Below are 19,922 nucleotides of genomic sequence, written 5' to 3'. Positions count from 1 at the left end.
TGGCGAGAGAGAGGAAAGGGGACGGCCCGTGGTGCACCCCCTATTTTGCATAGAACCACAGCCTCCTGGGAGGGCAGAGACATGAGGGTTCTCAGGGAAAGCCCTCCCAGGAGTGTTGAAGGGCAGGACGTGAAACACAGCAATCCCGGAATGGCCTGGTCTAAGATGCCTGTGCAATAGGCCTGGCCCTAAGCTTCCGGGGCTCTTCCTCGGCAGAGGCCCCAGTGGTATGAGCCCGACCAGGGCTGTGCCCGACCAGGGCTGTAGGGCGCGTTGGGAGCGCGTTAGGGACGCGAAAGAGGGCGCAGGGCGCAGAACTCTGCCCGTTTCTCCCCAGGATTTTGGGGAGGACATGGAATCTGGCCAGGTCAGTGACTAGGCTTTCCCAGAAGGAAAGTCCAGTGACAGTGGCATGTTGTGAAACACAAGATTGCTGGTGGTCTGGAGGGTGCTTTCTGTCAGCAACTTCTCCCGGGAGCAGCCAGAGAGCAGGCTGATGTCGTGCTCTGTCAAGCACAACACTGGCCCCAAACCACTGTCCTTAGCAAAAGCAGAAACATTCATAGTTTCAGTCTCCTGTATCTGATTCCTGCCATCAGCATGTGAACGTTTGGCAGTCCAAGGCTTTCCATGCAAACTTTGTTCATAGGTGTCCCATGCGAATGCATGGGCCTCATCACTACTGTCTACGGCAGGGCTCTCTGCTCAGCCTATGTAAGTGAAGCATTGGTGGTTCAGTGGTAGAATTCTCGCCTGCCACGAGGGAGGTCCGGGTTCGATTCCCGGCCAATGCAAAGCGCCCTTCTTTTGGCTTTGCTTTAGAAGTGAGAGATATAGAGTTGGTGGGGAAAAAAATGTCAAAGAGTGACCCCGACGTGATTTGAACACGCAACCTTCTGATCTGGAGTCAGACGCGCTACCGTTGCGCCACGAGGTCCCTGTGCATGCAGTTCTCAGCCCCGGATCAAGAAATGCTTCTGTGCCTTTTATTGGCCCTCAGTACGCCTGTGGTTAAAGTAGAAGGCTTGGTGTCCCGTTTCCAGTCCTATTGGTGGAAATGACTAGAGGTGAAGAGATGAGAGAAGATAGAAATGTTGAGATAGAGCATGTCACGCAGGCAAAGCGAGAGCTCTAAGAGCAAAGCCAGACAGCTGTGTTTTAATTCAGGACTTGATGTAGGCAAAAGCATACGTCCCTGGGTGGGCTTGAACCACCAACCTTTCGGTTAATAGCCGAACGCGCTAACCGATTGCGCCACAGAGACCAACCACCGCAGTGAGCGTGTTGGGACTCAATATATGTTTTTACCTTTGTGCTCCTGCCTGCAGCTCTAAGGTCCTGGCATAAGACAGGTAGGCTTAGACTCCATTGTGACATGTTTTACTTCTCTTAGAAGAAGGTTCTGAGTTGCCAGGCAGCTTATCTTCTGCCGGGCACACTTTCCTTTGCAGGCTTTCAGGTTGTGAATCCAGCACTGCTTAGGTGTCCATGTCAGACATGAGCAGCTCATTGAGCCCCACTGTGTGTTTTTTGTGGAGATACAACTCTCAGACTAGAGGGAGCAGGCGGGAAGTGGGTGAGACTCACACAGGGTGGGTGGGGCAGTTAAAGGATGTTATCTAATAGTGTAATCGAGGAGTTGGGTTTTTTGTGCACTACACTTTAACCAGCGATTCTTTCTAAAAGGAAATCCCGGGGCAGTACCCGCAATGAGTGGAATCCCCACACCCGAGGTTGCATTGTGGTAGCTGTTCCCTGAGCCCATAGCCCCTGTCCCCATGTCGCCCTTTCTCCTCGTGTAACTCACCCCAGGTTCGGTGGCTCTGATACTTGCTGCTTCTGCGCGATCATCCCCATGATCTGGGCCTTTGTACGAAATGTCATGTAAGATGACTTTATTCAGCACGGCGTTTGTCATTTGCTTGGTTGTCCTGTCACTGTTGGATGTTTTCTTGCGCAGACTACTGTCTAATGGTGGGAAGGCCACGAGACACGTGACTTTTCTCTTTCCTTGTTAGCATAGTTTCCTGCCACTGTCTTGGTGTGCTGCCAGCCTGTGAGACACGTGTCTTGCCCATCTCAGCTCCACTGTGGCATGTTAGATATGTCTTTGAGCAGAGTCCCGGTCCCAGAGCTGCTGCCTTCTCTGCACTCTGGCTTGTAAGACTGCAGGCAAAGGCCCTCCCTGGCCCCTCAGCCAGATAGATACATTTACCTGCAGGGCTCAGCTTTGGTGAAAGATATTGGCGAGAGAGAGGAAAGGGGACGGCCCGTGGTGCACCCCCTATTTTGCATAGAACCACAGCCTCCTGGGAGGGCAGAGACATGAGGGTTCTCAGGGAAAGCCCTCCCAGGAGTGTTGAAGGGCAGGACGTGAAACACAGCAATCCCGGAATGGCCTGGTCTAAGATGCCTGTGCAATAGGCCTGGCCCTAGGCTTCCGGGGCTCTTCCTCGGCAGAGGCCCCAGTGGTATGAGCCCGACCAGGGCTGTGCCCGACCAGGGCTGTAGGGCGCGTTGGGAGCGCGTTAGGGACGCGAAAGAGGGCGCAGGGCGCAGAACTCTGCCCGTTTCTCCCCAGGATTTTGGGGAGGACAGGGAATCTTGCCAGGTCAGTGACTAGGCTTTCCCAGAAGGAAAGTCCAGTGACAGTGGCATGTTGTGAAACACAAGATTGCTGGTGGTCTGGAGGGTGCTTTCTGTCAGCCACTTCTCCCGGGAGCAGCCAGAGAGCAGGCTGATGTCGTGCTCTGTCAAGCACAACACTGGCCCCAAACCACTGTCCTTAGCAAAAGCAGAAACATTCATAGTTTCAGTCTCCTGCATCTGATTCCTGCCATCAGCATGTGAACGTTTGGCAGTCCAAGGCTTGCCATGCAAACTTTGTTCATAGGTGTCCCATGCGAATGCATGGGCCTCATCACTACTGTCTACGGCAGGGCTCTCTGCTCAGCCTATGTAAGTGAAGCATTGGTGGTTCAGTGGTAGAATTCTCGCCTGCCACGCGGGAGGCCTGGGTTCGATTCCCGGCCAATGCAAAGCGCCCTTCTTTTGGCTTTGCTTTAGAAGTCAGAGATATAGACTTGGTGGGGAAAAAAATGTCAACGAGTGACCCCGACGTGATTTGAACACGCAACCTTCTGATCTGGAGTCAGACGCGCTACCGTTGCGCCACGAGGTCCCTGTGCATGCAGTTCTCAGCCCCGGATCAAGAAATGCTTCTGTGCCTTTTATTGGCCCTCAGTACGCCTGTGGTTAAAGTAGAAGGCTTGGTGGCCCGTTTCCAGTCCTATTGGTGGAAATGACTAGAGGTGAAGAGATGAGAGAAGATAGAAATGTTGAGATAGAGCATGTCACGCAGGCAAAGCGAGAGCTCTAAGAGCAAAGCCAGACAGCTGTGTTTTAATTCAGGACTTGATGTAGGCAAAAGCATACGTCCCTGGGTGGGCTTGAACCACCAACCTTTCGGTTAACAGCCAAACGCGCTAACCGATTGCGCCACAGAGACCAACCACTGCAGGGAGCGTGTTGGGACTCAATATATGTTTTTAGCTTTGTGCTCCTCCCTGCAGCTCTAAGGTCCTGGCATAAGACAGGTAGGCTTAGACTCCATTGTGACATGTCTTACTTCTCTTAGAAGAAGGTTCTGAGTTGCCAGGCAGCTTATCTTCTGCCGGGCACACTTTCCTTTGCAGGCTTTCAGGTTGTGAATCCAGCACTGCTTAGGTGTCCATGTCAGACATGAGCAGCTCATTGAGCCCCACTGTGTGTTTTTTGTGGAGATACAACTCTCAGACTAGAGGGAGCAGGCGGGAAGTGGGTGAGACTCACACAGGGTGGGTGGGGCAGTTAAAGGATGTTATCTAATAGTGTAATCGAGGAGTTGGGTTTTTTGTGCACTACACTTTAACCAGCGATTCTTTCTAAAAGGAAATCCCAGGGCAGTACCCGCAATGAGTGGCATCCCCACACCCGAGGTTGCATTGTGTTAGCTGTTCCCTGAGCCCCTAGCCCCTGTCCCCATGTCGCCCTTTCTCCTCGTGTAACTCACCTCAGGTTCGGTGGCTCTGATACTTGCTGCTTCTGCGCGATCATCCCCATGATCTGGGCCTTTGTACGAAATGTCATGTAAGATGACTTTATTCAGCACAGCGTTTGTCATTTGCTTGGTTGTCCTGTCACTGTTGGATATTTTCTTGCGCAGACTACTGTCTAATGGTGGGAAGGCCACGAGACACGTGACTTTTCTCTTTCCTTGTTAGCATAGTTTCCTGCCACTGTCTTGGTGTGCTGCCATCCTGTGAGACACGTGTCTTGCCCATCTCAGCTCCACTGTGGCATGTTAGATATGTCTTTGAGCAGAGTCCCGGTCCCAGAGCTGCTACCTTCTCTGCACTCTGGCTTGTAAGACTGCAGGCAAAGGCCCTCCCTGGCCCCTCAGCCAGATAGATACATTTACCTGCAGGGCTCAGCTTTGGTGAAAGATATTGGCGAGAGAGAGGAAAGGGGACGGCCCGTGGTGCACCCCCTATTTTGCATAGAACCACAGCCTCCTGGGAGGGCAGAGACATGAGGGTTCTCAGGGAAAGCCCTCCCAGGAGTGTTGAAGGGCAGGACGTGAAACACAGCAATCCCGGAATGGCCTGGTCTAAGATGCCTGTGCAATAGGCCTGGCCCTAAGCTTCCGGGGCTCTTCCTCGGCAGAGGCCCCAGTGGTATGAGCCCGACCAGGGCTGTGCCCGACCAGGGCTGTAGGGCGCGTTGGGAGCGCGTTAGGGACGCGAAAGAGGGCGCAGGGCGCAGAACTCTGCCCGTTTCTCCGCAGGATTTTGGGGAGGACATGGAATCTGGCCAGGTCAGTGACTAGGCTTTCCCAGAAGGAAAGTCCAGTGACAGTGGCATGTTGTGAAACACAAGATTGCTGGTGGTCTGGAGGGTGCTTTCTGTCAGCCACTTCTCCCGGGAGCAGCCAGAGAGCAGGCTGATGTCGTGCTCTGTCAAGCACAACACTGGCCCCAAACCACTGTCCTTAGCAAAAGCAGAAACATTCATAGTTTCAGTCTCCTGCATCTGATTCCTGCCATCAGCATGTGAACGTTTGGCAGTCCAAGGCTTTCCATGCAAACTTTGTTCATAGGTGTCCCATGCGAATGCATGGGCCTCATCACTACTGTCTACGGCAGGGCTCTCTGCTCAGCCTATGTAAGTGAAGCATTGGTGGTTCAGTGGTAGAATTCTCGCCTGCCACGCGGGAGGTCCGGGTTCGATTCCCGGCCAATGCAAAGCGCCCTTCTTTTGGCTTTGCTTTAGAAGTGAGAGATATAGACTTGGTGGGGAAAAAAATGTCAAAGAGTGACCCCGACGTGATTTGAACACGCAACCTTCTGATCTGGAGTCAGACGCGCTACCGTTGCGCCACGAGGTCCCTGTGCATGCAGTTCTCAGCCCCGGATCAAGAAATGCTTCTGTGCCTTTTATTGGCCCTCAGTACGCCTGTGGTTAAAGTAGAAGGCTTGGTGTCCCGTTTCCAGTCCTATTGGTGGAAATGACTAGAGGTGAAGAGATGAGAGAAGATAGAAATGTTGAGATAGAGCATGTCACGCAGGCAAAGCGAGAGCTCTAAGAGCAAAGCCAGACAGCTGTGTTTTAATTCAGGACTTGATGTAGGCAAAAGCATACGTCCCTGGGTGGGCTTGAACCACCAACCTTTCGGTTAACAGCCGAACGCGCTAACCGATTGCGCCACAGAGACCAACCACCGCAATGAGCGTGTTGGGACTCAATATATGTTTTTACCTTTGTGCTCCTGCCTGCAGCTCTAAGGTCCTGGCATAAGACAGGTAGGCTTAGACTCCATTGTGACATGTCTTACTTCTCTTAGAAGAAGGTTCTGAGTTGCCAGGCAGCTTATCTTCTGCCGGGCACACTTTCCTTTGCAGGCTTTCAGGTTGTGAATCCAGCACTGCTTAGGTGTCCATGTCAGACATGAGCAGCTCATTGAGCCCCACTGTGTGTTTTTTGTGGAGATACAACTCTCAGACTAGAGGGAGCAGGCGGGAAGTGGGTGAGACTCACACAGGGTGGGTGGGGCAGTTAAAGGATGTTATCTAATAGTGTAATCGAGGAGTTGGGTTTTTTGTGCACTACACTTTAACCAGCGATTCTTTCTAAAAGGAAATCCCAGGGCAGTACCCGCAATGAGTGGAATCCCCACACCCGAGGTTGCATTGTGGTAGCTGTTCCCTGAGCCCATAGCCCCTGTCCCCATGTCGCCCTTTCTCCTCGTGTAACTCACCCCAGGTTCGGTGGCTCTGATACTTGCTGCTTCTGCTGCGCGATCATCCCCATGATCTGGGCCTTTGTACGAAATGTCATGTAAGATGACTTTATTCAGCACGGCGTTTGTCATTTGCTTGGTTGTCCTGTCACTGTTGGATGTTTTCTTGCGCAGACTACTGTCTAATGGTGGGAAGGCCACGAGACACGTGACTTTTCTCTTTCCTTGTTAGCATAGTTTCCTGCCACTGTCTTGGTGTGCTGCCAGCCTGTGAGACACGTGTCTTGCCCATCTCAGCTCCACTGTGGCATGTTAGATATGTCTTTGAGCAGAGTCCCGGTCCCAGAGCTGCTGCCTTCTCTGCACTCTGGCTTGTAAGACTGCAGGCAAAGGCCCTCCCTGGCCCCTCAGCCAGATAGATACATTTACCTGCAGGGCTCAGCTTTGGTGAAAGATATTGGCGAGAGAGAGGAAAGGGGACGGCCCGTGGTGCACCCCCTATTTTGCATAGAACCACAGCCTCCTGGGAGGGCAGAGACATGAGGGTTCTCAGGGAAAGCCCTCCCAGGAGTGTTGAAGGGCAGGACGTGAAACACAGCAATCCCGGAATGGCCTGGTCTAAGATGCCTGTGCAATAGGCCTGGCCCTAGGCTTCCGGGGCTCTTCCTCGGCAGAGGCCCCAGTGGTATGAGCCCGACCAGGGCTGTGCCCGACCAGGGCTGTAGGGCGCGTTGGGAGCGCGTTAGGGACGCGAAAGAGGGCGCAGGGCGCAGAACTCTGCCCGTTTCTCCCCAGGATTTTGGGGAGGACAGGGAATCTGGCCAGGTCAGTGACTAGGCTTTCCCAGAAGGAAAGTCCAGTGACAGTGGCATGTTGTGAAACACAAGATTGCTGGTGGTCTGGAGGGTGCTTTCTGTCAGCCACTTCTCCCGGGAGCAGCCAGAGAGCAGGCTGATGTCGTGCTCTGTCAAGCACAACACTGGCCCCAAACCACTGTCCTTAGCAAAAGCAGAAACATTCATAGTTTCAGTCTCCTGCATCTGATTCCTGCCATCAGCATGTGAACGTTTGGCAGTCCAAGGCTTGCCATGCAAACTTTGTTCATAGGTGTCCCATGCGAATGCATGGGCCTCATCACTACTGTCTACGGCAGGGCTCTCTGCTCAGCCTATGTAAGTGAAGCATTGGTGGTTCAGTGGTAGAATTCTCGCCTGCCACGCGGGAGGCCTGGGTTCGATTCCTGGCCAATGCAAAGCGCCCTTCTTTTGGCTTTGCTTTAGAAGTCAGAGATATAGACTTGGTGGGGAAAAAAATGTCAACGAGTGACCCCGACGTGATTTGAACACGCAACCTTCTGATCTGGAGTCAGACGCGCTACCGTTGCGCCACGAGGTCCCTGTGCATGCAGTTCTCAGCCCCGGATCAAGAAATGCTTCTGTGCCTTTTATTGGCCCTCAGTACGCCTGTGGTTAAAGTAGAAGGCTTGGTGGCCCGTTTCCAGTCCTATTGGTGGAAATGACTAGAGGTGAAGAGATGAGAGAAGATAGAAATGTTGAGATAGAGCATGTCACGCAGGCAAAGCGAGAGCTCTAAGAGCAAAGCCAGACAGCTGTGTTTTAATTCAGGACTTGATGTAGGCAAAAGCATACGTCCCTGGGTGGGCTTGAACCACCAACCTTTCGGTTAACAGCCGAACGCACTAACCGATTGCGCCACAGAGACCAACCGCTGCAGGGAGCGTGTTGGGACTCAATATATGTTTTTAGCTTTGTGCTCCTCCCTGCAGCTCTAAGGTCCTGGCATAAGACAGGTAGGCTTAGACTCCATTTTGACATGTCTTACTTCTCTTAGAAGAAGGTTCTGAGTTGCCAGGCAGCTTATCTTCTGCCGGGCACACTTTCCTTTGCAGGCTTTCAGGTTGTGAATCCAGCACTGCTTAGGTGTTTCTGTCAGACATGAGCAGCTCATTGAGCCCCACTGTGTGTTTTTTGTGGAGATACAACTCTCAGACTAGAGGGAGCAGGCGGGAAGTGGGTGAGACTCACACAGGGTGGGTGGGGCAGTTAAAGGATGTTATCTAATAGTGTAATCGAGGAGTTGGGTTTATTGTGCACTACACTTTAACCAGCGATTCTTTCTAAAAGGAAATCCCAGGGCAGTACCCGCAATGAGTGGCATCCCCACACCCGAGGTTGCATTGTGTTAGCTGTTCCCTGAGCCCCTAGCCCCTGTCCCCATGTCGCCCTTTCTCCTCGTGTAACTCACCTCAGGTTCGGTGGCTCTGATACTTGCTGCTTCTGCGCGATCATCCCCATGATCTGGGCCTTTGTACGAAATGTCATGTAAGATGACTTTATTCAGCACAGCGTTTGTCATTTGCTTGGTTGTCCTGTCACTGTTGGATGTTTTCTTGCGCAGACTACTGTCTAATGGTGGGAAGGCCACGAGACACGTGACTTTTCTCTTTCCTTGTTAGCATAGTTTCCTGCCACTGTCTTGGTGTGCTGCCAGCCTGTGAGACACGTGTCTTGCCCATCTCAGCTCCACTGTGGCATGTTAGATATGTCTTTGAGCAGAGTCCCGGTCCCAGAGCTGCTGCCTTCTCTGCACTCTGGCTTGTAAGACTGCAGGCAAAGGCCCTCCCTGGCCCCTCAGCCAGATAGATACATTTACCTGCAGGGCTCAGCTTTGGTGAAAGATATTGGCGAGAGAGAGGAAAGGGGACGGCCCGTGGTGCACCCCCTATTTTGCATAGAACCACAGCCTCCTGGGAGGGCAGAGACATGAGGGTTCTCAGGGAAAGCCCTCCCAGGAGTGTTGAAGGGCAGGACGTGAAACACAGCAATCCCGGAATGGCCTGGTCTAAGATGCCTGTGCAATAGGCCTGGCCCTAGGCTTCCGGGGCTCTTCCTCGGCAGAGGCCCCAGTGGTATGAGCCCGACCAGGGCTGTAGGGCGCGTTGGGAGCGCGTTAGGGACGCGAAAGAGGGCGCAGAACTCTGCCCGTTTCTCCCCAGGATTTTGGGGAGGACAGGGAATCTGGCCAGGTCAGTGACTAGGCTTTCCCAGAAGGAAAGTCCAGTGACAGTGGCATGTTGTGAAACACAAGATTGCTGGTGGTCTGGAGGGTGCTTTCTGTCAGCCACTTCTCCCGGGAGCAGCCAGAGAGCAGGCTGATGTCGTGCTCTGTCAAGCACAACACTGGCCCCAAACCACTGTCCTTAGCAAAAGCAGAAACATTCATAGTTTCAGTCTCCTGCATCTGATTCCTGCCATCAGCATGTGAACGTTTGGCAGTCCAAGGCTTGCCATGCAAACTTTGTTCATAGGTGTCCCATGCGAATGCATGGGCCTCATCACTACTGTCTACGGCAGGGCTCTCTGCTCAGGTTATATAAGTGAAGCATTGGTGGTTCAGTGGTAGAATTCTCGCCTGCCACGCGGGAGGCCCGGGTTCGATTCCCGGCCAATGCAAAGCGCCCTTCTTTTGGCTTTGCTTTAGAAGTCAGAGATATAGACTTGGTGGGGAAAAAAATGTCAAAGAGTGACCCCGACGTGATTTGAACACGCAACTTTCTGATCTGGAGTCAGACGCGCTACCGTTGCGCCACGAGGTCCCTGTGCATGCAGTTTTCAGCCCCGGATCAAGAAATGCTTCTGTGCCTTTTATTGGCCCTCAGTACGCCTGTGGTTAAAGTAGAAGTCTTGGTGGCCCGTTTCCAGTCCTATTGGTGGAAATGACTAGAGGTGAAGAGATGAGAGAAGATAGAAATGTTGAGATAGAGCATGTCACGCAGGCAAAGCGAGAGCTCTAAGAGCAAAGCCAGACAGCTGTGTTTTAATTCAGGACTTGATGTAGGCAAAAGCATACGTCCCTGGGTGGGCTTGAACCACCAACCTTTCGGTTAACAGCCAAACGCGCTAACCGATTGCGCCACAGAGACCAACCACCGCAGTGAGCGTGTTGGGACTCAATATATGTTTTTACCTTTGTGCTCCTGCCTGCAGCTCTAAGGTCCTGGCATAAGACAGGTAGGCTTAGACTCCATTGTGACATGTCTTACTTCTCTTAGAAGAAGGTTCTGAGTTGCCAGGCAGCTTATCTTCTGCCGGGCACACTTTCCTTTGCAGGCTTTCTGGTTGTGAATCCAGCACTGCTTAGGTGTCCATGTCAGACATGAGCAGCTCATTGAGCCCCACTGTGTGTTTTTTGTGGAGATACAACTCTCAGACTAGAGGGAGCAGGCGGGAAGTGGGTGAGACTCACACAGGGTGGGTGGGGCAGTTAAAGGATGTTATCTAATAGTGTAATCGAGGAGTTGGGTTTTTTGTGCACTACACTTTAACCAGCGATTCTTTCTAAAAGGAAATCCCAGGGCAGTACCCGCAATGAGTGGCATCCCCACACCCGAGGTTGCATTGTGGTAGCTGTTCCCTGAGCCCCTAGCCCCTGTCCCCATGTCGCCCTTTCTCCTCGTGTAACTCACCTCAGGTTCGGTGGCTCTGATACTTGCTGCTTCTGCGCGATCATCCCCATGATCTGGGCCTTTGTACGAAATGTCATGTAAGATGACTTTATTCAGCACAGCGTTTGTCATTTGCTTGGTTGTCCTGTCACTGTTGGATGTTTTCTTGCGCAGACTACTGTCTAATGGTGGGAAGGCCACGAGACACGTGACTTTTCTCTTTCCTTGTTAGCATAGTTTCCTGCCACTGTCTTGTTGTGCTGCCTGCCTGTGAGACACGTGTCTTGCCCATCTCAGCTCCACTGTGGCATGTTAGATATGTCTTTGAGCAGAGTCCCGGTCCCAGAGCTGCTGCCTTCTCTGCACTCTGGCTTGTAAGACTGCAGGCAAAGGCCCTCCCTGGCCCCTCAGCCAGATAGATACATTTACCTGCAGGGCTCAGCTTTGGTGAAAGATATTGGCGAGAGAGAGGAAAGGGGACGGCCCGTGGTGCACCCCCTATTTTGCATAGAACCACAGCCTCCTGGGAGGGCAGAGACATGAGGGTTCTCAGGGAAAGCCCTCCCAGGAGTGTTGAAGGGCAGGACGTGAAACACAGCAATCCCGGAATGGCCTGGTCTAAGATGCCTGTGCAATAGGCCTGGCCCTAGGCTTCCGGGGCTCTTCCTCGGCAGAGGCCCCAGTGGTATGAGCCCGACCAGGGCTGTCCCCGACCAGGGCTGTAGGGCGCGTTGGGAGCGCGTTAGGGACGCGAAAGAGGGCGCAGGGCGCAGAACTCTGCCCGTTTCTCCCCAGGATTTTGGGGAGGACAGGGAATCTGGCCAGGTCAGTGACTAGGCTTTCCCAGAAGGAAAGTCCAGTGACAGTGGCATGTTGTGAAACACAAGATTGCTGGTGGTCTGGAGGGTGCTTTCTGTCAGCCACTTCTCCCGGGAGCAGCCAGAGAGCAGGCTGATGTCGTGCTCTGTCAAGCACAACACTGGCCCCAAACCACTGTCCTTAGCAAAAGCAGAAACATTCATAGTTTCAGTCTCCTGCATCTGATTCCTGCCATCAGCATGTGAACGTTTGGCAGTCCAAGGCTTGCCATGCAAACTTTGTTCATAGGTGTCCCATGCGAATGCATGGGCCTCATCACTACTGTCTACGGCAGGGCTCTCTGCTCAGGTTATGTAAGTGAAGCATTGGTGGTTCTGTGGTAGAATTCTCGCCTGCCACGCGGGAGGCCCGGGTTCGATTCCCGGCCAATGCAAAGCGCCCTTCTGTTGGCTTTGCTTTAGAAGTCAGCGATATAGACTTGGTGGGGAAAAAAATGTCAAAGAGTGACCCCGACGTGATTTGAACACGCAACCTTCTGAGCTGGAGTCAGACGCGCTACCGTTGCGCCACGAGGTCCCTGTGCATGCAGTTCTCAGCCCCGGATCAAGAAATGCTTCTGTGCCTTTTATTGGCCCTCAGTACGCCTGTGGTTAAAGTAGAAGGCTTGGTGGCCCGTTTCCAGTCCTATTGGTGGAAATGACTAGAGGTGAAGAGATGAGAGAAGATAGAAATGTTGAGATAGAGCATGTCACGCAGGCAAAGCGAGAGCTCTAAGAGCAAAGCCAGACAGCTGTGTTTTAATTCAGGACTTGATGTAGGCAAAAGCATACGTCCCTGGGTGGGCTTGAACCACCAACCTTTCGGTTAACAGCCGAACGCGCTAACCGATTGCGCCACAGAGACCAACCACCGGAGTGAGCGTGTTGGGACTCAATATATGTTTTTACCTTTGTGCTCCTGCCTGCAGCTCTAAGGTCCTGGCATAAGACAGGTAGGCTTAGACTCCATTGTGACATGTCTTACTTCTCTTAGAAGAAGGTTCTGAGTTGCCAGGCAGCTTATCTTCTGCCGGGCACACTTTCCTTTGCAGGCTTTCAGGTTGTGAATCCAGCACTGCTTAGGTGTCCATGTCAGACATGAGCAGCTCATTGAGCCCCACTGTGTGTTTTTTGTGGAGATACAACTCTCAGACTAGAGGGAGCAGGCGGGAAGTGGGTGAGACTCACACAGGGTGGGTGGGGCAGTTAAAGGATGTTATCTAATAGTGTAATCGAGGAGTTGGGTTTTTTGTGCACTACACTTTAACCAGCGATTCTTTCTAAAAGGAAATCCCAGGGCAGTACCCGCAATGAGTGGCATCCCCACACCCGAGGTTGCATTGTGGTAGCTGTTCCCTGAGCCCCTAGCCCCTGTCCCCATGTCGCCCTTTCTCCTCGTGTAACTCACCTCAGGTTCGGTGGCTCTGATACTTGCTGCTTCTGCGCGATCATCCCCATGATCTGGGCCTTTGTACGAAATGTCATGTAAGATGACTTTATTCAGCACAGCGTTTGTCATTTGCTTGGTTGTCCTGTCACTGTTGGATGTTTTCTTGCGCAGACTACTGTCTAATGGTGGGAAGGCCACGAGACACGTGACTTTTCTCTTTCCTTGTTAGCATAGTTTCCTGCCACTGTCTTGTTGTGCTGCCTGCCTGTGAGACACGTGTCTTGCCCATCTCAGCTCCACTGTGGCATGTTAGATATGTCTTTGAGCAGAGTCCCGGTCCCAGAGCTGCTGCCTTCTCTGCACTCTGGCTTGTAAGACTGCAGGCAAAGGCCCTCCCTGGCCCCTCAGCCAGATAGATACATTTACCTGCAGGGCTCAGCTTTGGTGAAAGATATTGGCGAGAGAGACGAAAGGGGACGGCCCGTGGTGCACCCCCTATTTTGCATAGAACCACAGCCTCCTGGGAGGGCAGAGACATGAGGGTTCTCAGGGAAAGCCCTCCCAGGAGTGTTGAAGGGCAGGACGTGAAACACAGCAATCCCGGAATGGCCTGGTCTAAGATGCCTGTGCAATAGGCCTGGCCCTAGGCTTCCGGGGCTCTTCCTCGGCAGAGGCCCCAGTGGTATGAGCCCGACCAGGGCTGTAGGGCGCGTTGGGAGCGCGTTAGGGGCGCGAAAGAGGGCGCAGGGCGCAGAACTCTGCCCGTTTCTCCCCAGGATTTTGGGGAGGACAGGGAATCTGGCCAGGTCAGTGACTAGGCTTTCCCAGAAGGAAAGTCCAGTGACAGTGGCATGTTGTGAAACACAAGATTGCTGGTGGTCTGGAGGGTGCTTTCTGTCAGCCACTTCTCCTGGGAGCAGCCAGAGAGCAGGCTGATGTCGTGCTCTGTCAAGCACAACACTGGCCCCAAACCACTGTCCTTAGCAAAAGCAGAAACATTCACAGTTTCAGACTCCTGCATCTGATTCCTGCCATCAGCATGTGAACGTTTGGCAGTCCAAGGCTTGCCATGCAAACTTTGTTCATAGGTGTCCCATGCGAATGCATGGGCCTCATCACTACTGCCTACGGCAGGGCTCTCTGCTCAGCCTATGTAAGTGAAGCATTGGTGGTTCAGTGGTAGAATTCTCGCCTGCCACGCGGGAGGCCCAGGTTCGATTTCCGGCCAATGCAAAGCGCCCTTCTTTTGGCTTTGCTTTAGAAGTCAGAGATATTGACTTGGTGGGGAAAAAAATGTCAAAGAGTGACCCCGACGTGATTTGAACACGCAACCTTCTGATCTGGAGTCAGACGCGCTACCGTTGCGCCACGAGGTCCCTGTGCATGCAGTTCTCAGCCCCGGATCAAGAAATGCTTCTGTGCCTTTTATTGGCCCTCAGTACGCCTGTGGTTAAAGTAGAAGGCTTGGTGGCCCGTTTCCAGTCCTATTAGTGGAAATGACTAGAGGTGAAGAGATGAGAGAAGATAGAAATGTTGAGATAGAGCATGTCACGCAGGCAAAGCGAGAGCTCTAAGAGCAAAGCCAGACAGCTGTGTTTTAATTCAGGACTTGATGTAGGCAAAAGCATACGTCCCTGGGTGGGCTTGAACCACCAACCTTTCGGTTAACAGCCGAACGCGCTAACCGATTGCGCCACAGAGACCAACCACCGCAGTGAGCGTGTTGGGACTCAATATATGTTTTTACCTTTGTGCTCCTGCCTGCAGCTCTTAGGTCCTGGCATAAGACAGGTAGGCTTAGACTCCATTGTGACATGTCTTACTTCTCTTAGAAGAAGGTTCTGAGTTGCCAGGCAGCTTATCTTCTGCCGGGCACACTTTCCTTTGCAGGCTTTCAGGTTGTGAATCCAGCACTGCTTAGGTGTCCATGTCAGACATGAGCAGCTCATTGAGCCCCACTGTGTGTTTTTTGTGGAGATACAACTCTCAGACTAGAGGGAGCAGGCGGGAAGTGGGTGAGACTCACACAGGGTGGGTGGGGCAGTTAAAGGATGTTATCTAATAGTGTAATCGAGGAGTTGGTTTGTTTGTGCACTACACTTTAACCAGCGATTCTTTCTAAAAGGAAATCCCAGGGCAGTACCCGCAATGAGTGGCATCCCCACACCCGAGGTTGCATTGTGTTAGCTGTTCCCTGAGCCCCTAGCCCCTGTCCCCATGTCGCCCTTTCTCCTCGTGTAACTCACCTCAGGTTCGGTGGCTCTGATACTTGCTGCTTCTGCGCGATCATCCCCATGATCTGGGCCTTTGTACGAAATGTCATGTAAGATGACTTTATTCAGCACAGCGTTTGTCATTTGCTTGGTTGTCCTGTCACTGTTGGATGTTTTCTTGCACAGACTACTGTCTAATGGTGGGAAGGCCACGAGACACGTGACTTTTCTCTTTCCTTGTTAGCATAGTTTCCTGCCACTGTCTTGGTGTGCTGCCAGCCTGTGAGACACGTGTCTTGCCCATCTCAGCTCCACTGTGGCATGTTAGATATGTCTTTGAGCAGAGTCCCGGTCCCAGAGCTGCTGCCTTCTCTGCACTCTGGCTTGTAAGACTGCAGGCAAAGGCCCTCCCTGGCCCCTCAGCCAGATAGATACATTTACCTGCAGGGCTCAGCTTTGGTGAAAGATATTGGCGAGAGAGAGGAAAGGGGACGGCCCGTGGTGCACCCCCTATTTTGCATAGAACCACAGCCTCCTGGGAGGGCAGAGACATGAGGGTTCTCAGGGAAAGCCCTCCCAGGAGTGTTGAAGGGCAGGACGTGAAACACAGCAATCCCGGAATGGCCTGGTCTAAGATGCCTGTGCAATAGGCCTGGCCCTAGGCTTCCGGGGCTCTTCCTCGGCAGAGGCCCCAGTGGTATGAGCCCGACCAGGGCTGTAGGGCGCGTTGGGAGCGCGTTAGGGACGCGAAAGAGGGCGCAGAACTCTGCCTGTTTCTCCCCAGGATTTTGGGGAGGACAGGGAATCTGGCCAGGTCAGTGACTAGGCTTTCCCAGAAGGAAAGTCCAGTGACAGTGGCATGTTGTGAAACACAAGATTGCTGGTGGTCTGGAGGGTGCTTTCTGTCAGCCACTTCTCCCGGGAGCAGCCAGAGAGCAGGCTGATGTCGTGCTCTGTCAAGCACAACACTGGCCCCAAACCACTGTCCTTAGCAAAAGCAGAAACATTCATAGTTTCAGTCTCCTGCATCTGATTCCTGCCATCAGCATGTGAACGTTTGGCAGTCCAAGGCTTGCCATGCAAACTTTGTTCATAGGTGTCCCATGCGAATGCATGGGCCTCATCACTACTGTCTACGGCAGGGCTCTCTGCTCAGGTTATATAAGTGAAGCATTGGTGGTTCAGTGGTAGAATTCTCGCCTGCCACGCGGGAGGCCCGGGTTCGATTCCCGGCCAATGCAAAGCGCCCTTCTTTTGGCTTTGCTTTAGAAGTCAGAGATATAGACTTGGTGGGGAAAAAAATGTCAAAGAGTGACCCCGACGTGATTTGAACACGCAACTTTCTGATCTGGAGTCAGACGCGCTACCGTTGCGCCACGAGGTCCCTGTGCATGCAGTTCTCAGCCCCGGATCAAGAAATGCTTCTGTGCCTTTTATTGGCCCTCAGTACGCCTGTGGTTAAAGTAGAAGTCTTGGTGGCCCGTTTCCAGTCCTATTGGTGGAAATGACTAGAGGTGAAGAGATGAGAGAAGATAGAAATGTTGAGATAGAGCATGTCACGCAGGCAAAGCGAGAGCTCTAAGAGCAAAGCCAGACAGCTGTGTTTTAATTCAGGACTTGATGTAGGCAAAAGCATACGTCCCTGGGTGGGCTTGAACCACCAACCTTTCGGTTAACAGCCAAACGCGCTAACCGATTGCGCCACAGAGACCAACCACCGCAGTGAGCGTGTTGGGACTCAATATATGTTTTTACCTTTGTGCTCCTGCCTGCAGCTCTAAGGTCCTGGCATAAGACAGGTAGGCTTAGACTCCATTGTGACATGTCTTACTTCTCTTAGAAGAAGGTTCTGAGTTGCCAGGCAGCTTATCTTCTGCCGGGCACACTTTCCTTTGCAGGCTTTCAGGTTGTGAATCCAGCACTGCTTAGGTGTCCATGTCAGACATGAGCAGCTCATTGAGCCCCACTGTGTGTTTTTTGTGGAGATACAACTCTCAGACTAGAGGGAGCAGGCGGGAAGTGGGTGAGACTCACACAGGGTGGGTGGGGCAGTTAAAGGATGTTATCTAATAGTGTAATCGAGGAGTTGGGTTTTTTGTGCACTACACTTTAACCAGCGATTCTTTCTAAAAGGAAATCCCAGGGCAGTACCCGCAATGAGTGGCATCCCCACACCCGAGGTTGCATTGTGGTAGCTGTTCCCTGAGCCCCTAGCCCCTGTCCCCATGTCGCCCTTTCTCCTCGTGTAACTCACCTCAGGTTCGGTGGCTCTGATACTTGCTGCTTCTGCGCGATCATCCCCATGATCTGGGCCTTTGTACGAAATGTCATGTAAGATGACTTTATTCAGCACAGCGTTTGTCATTTGCTTGGTTGTCCTGTCACTGTTGGATGTTTTCTTGCGCAGACTACTGTCTAATGGTGGGAAGGCCACGAGACACGTGACTTTTCTCTTTCCTTGTTAGCATAGTTTCCTGCCACTGTCTTGTTGTGCTGCCTGCCTGTGAGACACGTGTCTTGCCCATCTCAGCTCCACTGTGGCATGTTAGATATGTCTTTGAGCAGAGTCCCGGTCCCAGAGCTGCTGCCTTCTCTGCACTCTGGCTTGTAAGACTGCAGGCAAAGGCCCTCCCTGGCCCCTCAGCCAGATAGATACATTTACCTGCAGGGCTCAGCTTTGGTGAAAGATATTGGCGAGAGAGAGGAAAGGGGACGGCCCGTGGTGCACCCCCTATTTTGCATAGAACCACAGCCTCCTGGGAGGGCAGAGACATGAGGGTTCTCAGGGAAAGCCCTCCCAGGAGTGTTGAAGGGCAGGACGTGAAACACAGCAATCCCGGAATGGCCTGGTCTAAGATGCCTGTGCAATAGGCCTGGCCCTAGGCTTCCGGGGCTCTTCCTCGGCAGAGGCCCCAGTGGTATGAGCCCGACCAGGGCTGTAGGGCGCGTTGGGAGCGCGTTAGGGACGCGAAAGAGGGCGCAGAACTCTGCCCGTTTCTCCCCAGGATTTTGGGGAGGACAGGGAATCTGGCCAGGTCAGTGACTAGGCTTTCCCAGAAGGAAAGTCCAGTGACAGTGGCATGTTGTGAAACACAAGATTGCTGGTGGTCTGGAGGGTGCTTTCTGTCAGCCACTTCTCCCGGGAGCAGCCAGAGAGCAGGCTGATGTCGTGCTCTGTCAAGCACAACACTGGCCCCAAACCACTGTCCTTAGCAAAAGCAGAAACATTCATAGTTTCAGTCTCCTGCATCTGATTCCTGCCATCAGCATGTGAACGTTTGGCAGTCCAAGGCTTGCCATGCAAACTTTGTTCATAGGTGTCCCATGCGAATGCATGGGCCTCATCACTACTGTCTACGGCAGGGCTCTCTGCTCAGGTTATGTAAGTGAAGCATTGGTGGTTCAGTGGTAGAATTCTCGCCTGCCACGTGGGAGGCCCGGGTTCGATTCCCGGCCAATGCAAAGCGCCCTTCTTTTGGCTTTGCTTTAGAAGTCAGAGATATAGACTTGGTGGGGAAAAAAATGTCAAAGAGTGACCCCGACGTGATTTGAACACGCAACTTTCTGATCTGGAGTCAGACGCGCTACCGTTGCGCCACGAGGTCCCTGTGCATGCAGTTCTCAGCCCCGGATCAAGAAATGCTTCTGTGCCTTTTATTGGCCCTCAGTACGCCTGTGGTTAAAGTAGAAGGCTTGGTGGCCCGTTTCCAGTCCTATTGGTGGAAATGACTAGAGGTGAAGAGATGAGAGAAGATAGAAATGTTGAGATAGAGCATGTCACGCAGGCAAAGCGAGAGCTCTAAGAGCAAAGCCAGACAGCTGTGTTTTAATTCAGGACTTGATGTAGGCAAAAGCATACGTCCCTGGGTGGGCTTGAACCACCAACCTTTCGGTTAACAGCCAAACACGCTAACCGATTGCGCCACAGAGACCAACCACCGCAGTGAGCGTGTTGGGACTCAATATATGTTTTTACCTTTGTGCTCCTGCCTGCAGCTCTAAGGTCCTGGCATAAGACAGGTAGGCTTAGACTCCATTGTGACATGTCTTACTTCTCTTAGAAGAAGGTTCTGAGTTGCCAGGCAGCTTATCTTCTGCCGGGCACACTTTCCTTTGCAGGCTTTCAGGTTGTGAATCCAGCACTGCTTAGGTGTCCATGTCAGACATGAGCAGCTCATTGAGCCCCACTGTGTGTTTTTTGTGGAGATACAACTCTCAGACTAGAGGGAGCAGGCGGGAAGTGGGTGAGACTCACACAGGGTGGGTGGGGCAGTTAAAGGATGTTATCTAATAGTGTAATCGAGGAGTTGGGTTTTTTGTGCACTACACTTTAACCAGCGATTCTTTCTAAAAGGAAATCCCAGGGCAGTACCCGCAATGAGTGGCATCCCCACACCCGAGGTTGCATTGTGGTAGCTGTTCCCTGAGCCCCTAGCCCCTGTCCCCATGTCGCCCTTTCTCCTCGTGTAACTCACCTCAGGTTCGGTGGCTCTGATACTTGCTGCTTCTGCGCGATCATCCCCATGATCTGGGCCTTTGTACGAAATGTCATGTAAGATGACTTTATTCAGCACAGCGTTTGTCATTTGCTTGGTTGTCCTGTCACTGTTGGATGTTTTCTTGCGCAGACTACTGTCTAATGGTGGGAAGGCCACGAGACACGTGACTTTTCTCTTTCCTTGTTAGCATAGTTTCCTGCCACTGTCTTGTTGTGCTGCCT

At 52.5% G+C, this 19,922-nt stretch overlaps 11 non-coding genes across 11 annotated transcripts; 2 read left to right on the top strand and 9 right to left on the bottom strand.

Annotated features, from left to right (window-relative positions):
- Nucleotides 1–865: 865 nt before the first annotated feature.
- Nucleotides 866–937, bottom strand: TRNAW-CCA (transfer RNA tryptophan (anticodon CCA)). Its single transcript has one exon. It is a non-coding gene; the product is annotated as a tRNA-Trp (tRNA).
- A 253-nt stretch (nt 938–1,190) lies between these two features.
- Nucleotides 1,191–1,264, bottom strand: TRNAN-AUU (transfer RNA asparagine (anticodon AUU)). The gene has a single exon. It is a non-coding gene; the product is annotated as a tRNA-Asn (tRNA).
- Nucleotides 1,265–3,109: 1,845 nt separating this feature from the next.
- On the bottom strand, nt 3,110–3,181 carry TRNAW-CCA (transfer RNA tryptophan (anticodon CCA)). The gene has a single exon. It is a non-coding gene; the product is annotated as a tRNA-Trp (tRNA).
- Nucleotides 3,182–5,353: 2,172 nt separating this feature from the next.
- On the bottom strand, nt 5,354–5,425 carry TRNAW-CCA (transfer RNA tryptophan (anticodon CCA)). The gene has a single exon. It is a non-coding gene; the product is annotated as a tRNA-Trp (tRNA).
- Nucleotides 5,426–5,678: 253 nt separating this feature from the next.
- On the bottom strand, nt 5,679–5,752 carry TRNAN-GUU (transfer RNA asparagine (anticodon GUU)). The gene has a single exon. It is a non-coding gene; the product is annotated as a tRNA-Asn (tRNA).
- Nucleotides 5,753–7,600: 1,848 nt separating this feature from the next.
- On the bottom strand, nt 7,601–7,672 carry TRNAW-CCA (transfer RNA tryptophan (anticodon CCA)). Its single transcript has one exon. It is a non-coding gene; the product is annotated as a tRNA-Trp (tRNA).
- Nucleotides 7,673–9,679: 2,007 nt separating this feature from the next.
- Nucleotides 9,680–9,750, top strand: TRNAG-GCC (transfer RNA glycine (anticodon GCC)). The gene has a single exon. It is a non-coding gene; the product is annotated as a tRNA-Gly (tRNA).
- Nucleotides 9,751–12,390: 2,640 nt separating this feature from the next.
- TRNAN-GUU (transfer RNA asparagine (anticodon GUU)) lies at nt 12,391–12,464 on the bottom strand. Its single transcript has one exon. It is a non-coding gene; the product is annotated as a tRNA-Asn (tRNA).
- Nucleotides 12,465–14,293: 1,829 nt separating this feature from the next.
- On the bottom strand, nt 14,294–14,365 carry TRNAW-CCA (transfer RNA tryptophan (anticodon CCA)). Its single transcript has one exon. It is a non-coding gene; the product is annotated as a tRNA-Trp (tRNA).
- Nucleotides 14,366–14,618: 253 nt separating this feature from the next.
- Nucleotides 14,619–14,692, bottom strand: TRNAN-GUU (transfer RNA asparagine (anticodon GUU)). Its single transcript has one exon. It is a non-coding gene; the product is annotated as a tRNA-Asn (tRNA).
- A 1,680-nt stretch (nt 14,693–16,372) lies between these two features.
- Nucleotides 16,373–16,443, top strand: TRNAG-GCC (transfer RNA glycine (anticodon GCC)). The gene has a single exon. It is a non-coding gene; the product is annotated as a tRNA-Gly (tRNA).
- Nucleotides 16,444–19,922: the final 3,479 nt, after the last annotated feature.

This window comes from Pleurodeles waltl, chromosome 4_1 (genome assembly GCF_031143425.1).
Source record: "Pleurodeles waltl isolate 20211129_DDA chromosome 4_1, aPleWal1.hap1.20221129, whole genome shotgun sequence".
In the NCBI taxonomy this organism is placed as follows: domain Eukaryota; kingdom Metazoa; phylum Chordata; class Amphibia; order Caudata; family Salamandridae; genus Pleurodeles; species Pleurodeles waltl.
Note: the sequence above shows the minus strand (reverse complement) of the source record. Positions and strands in the feature narration are given on the sequence as shown.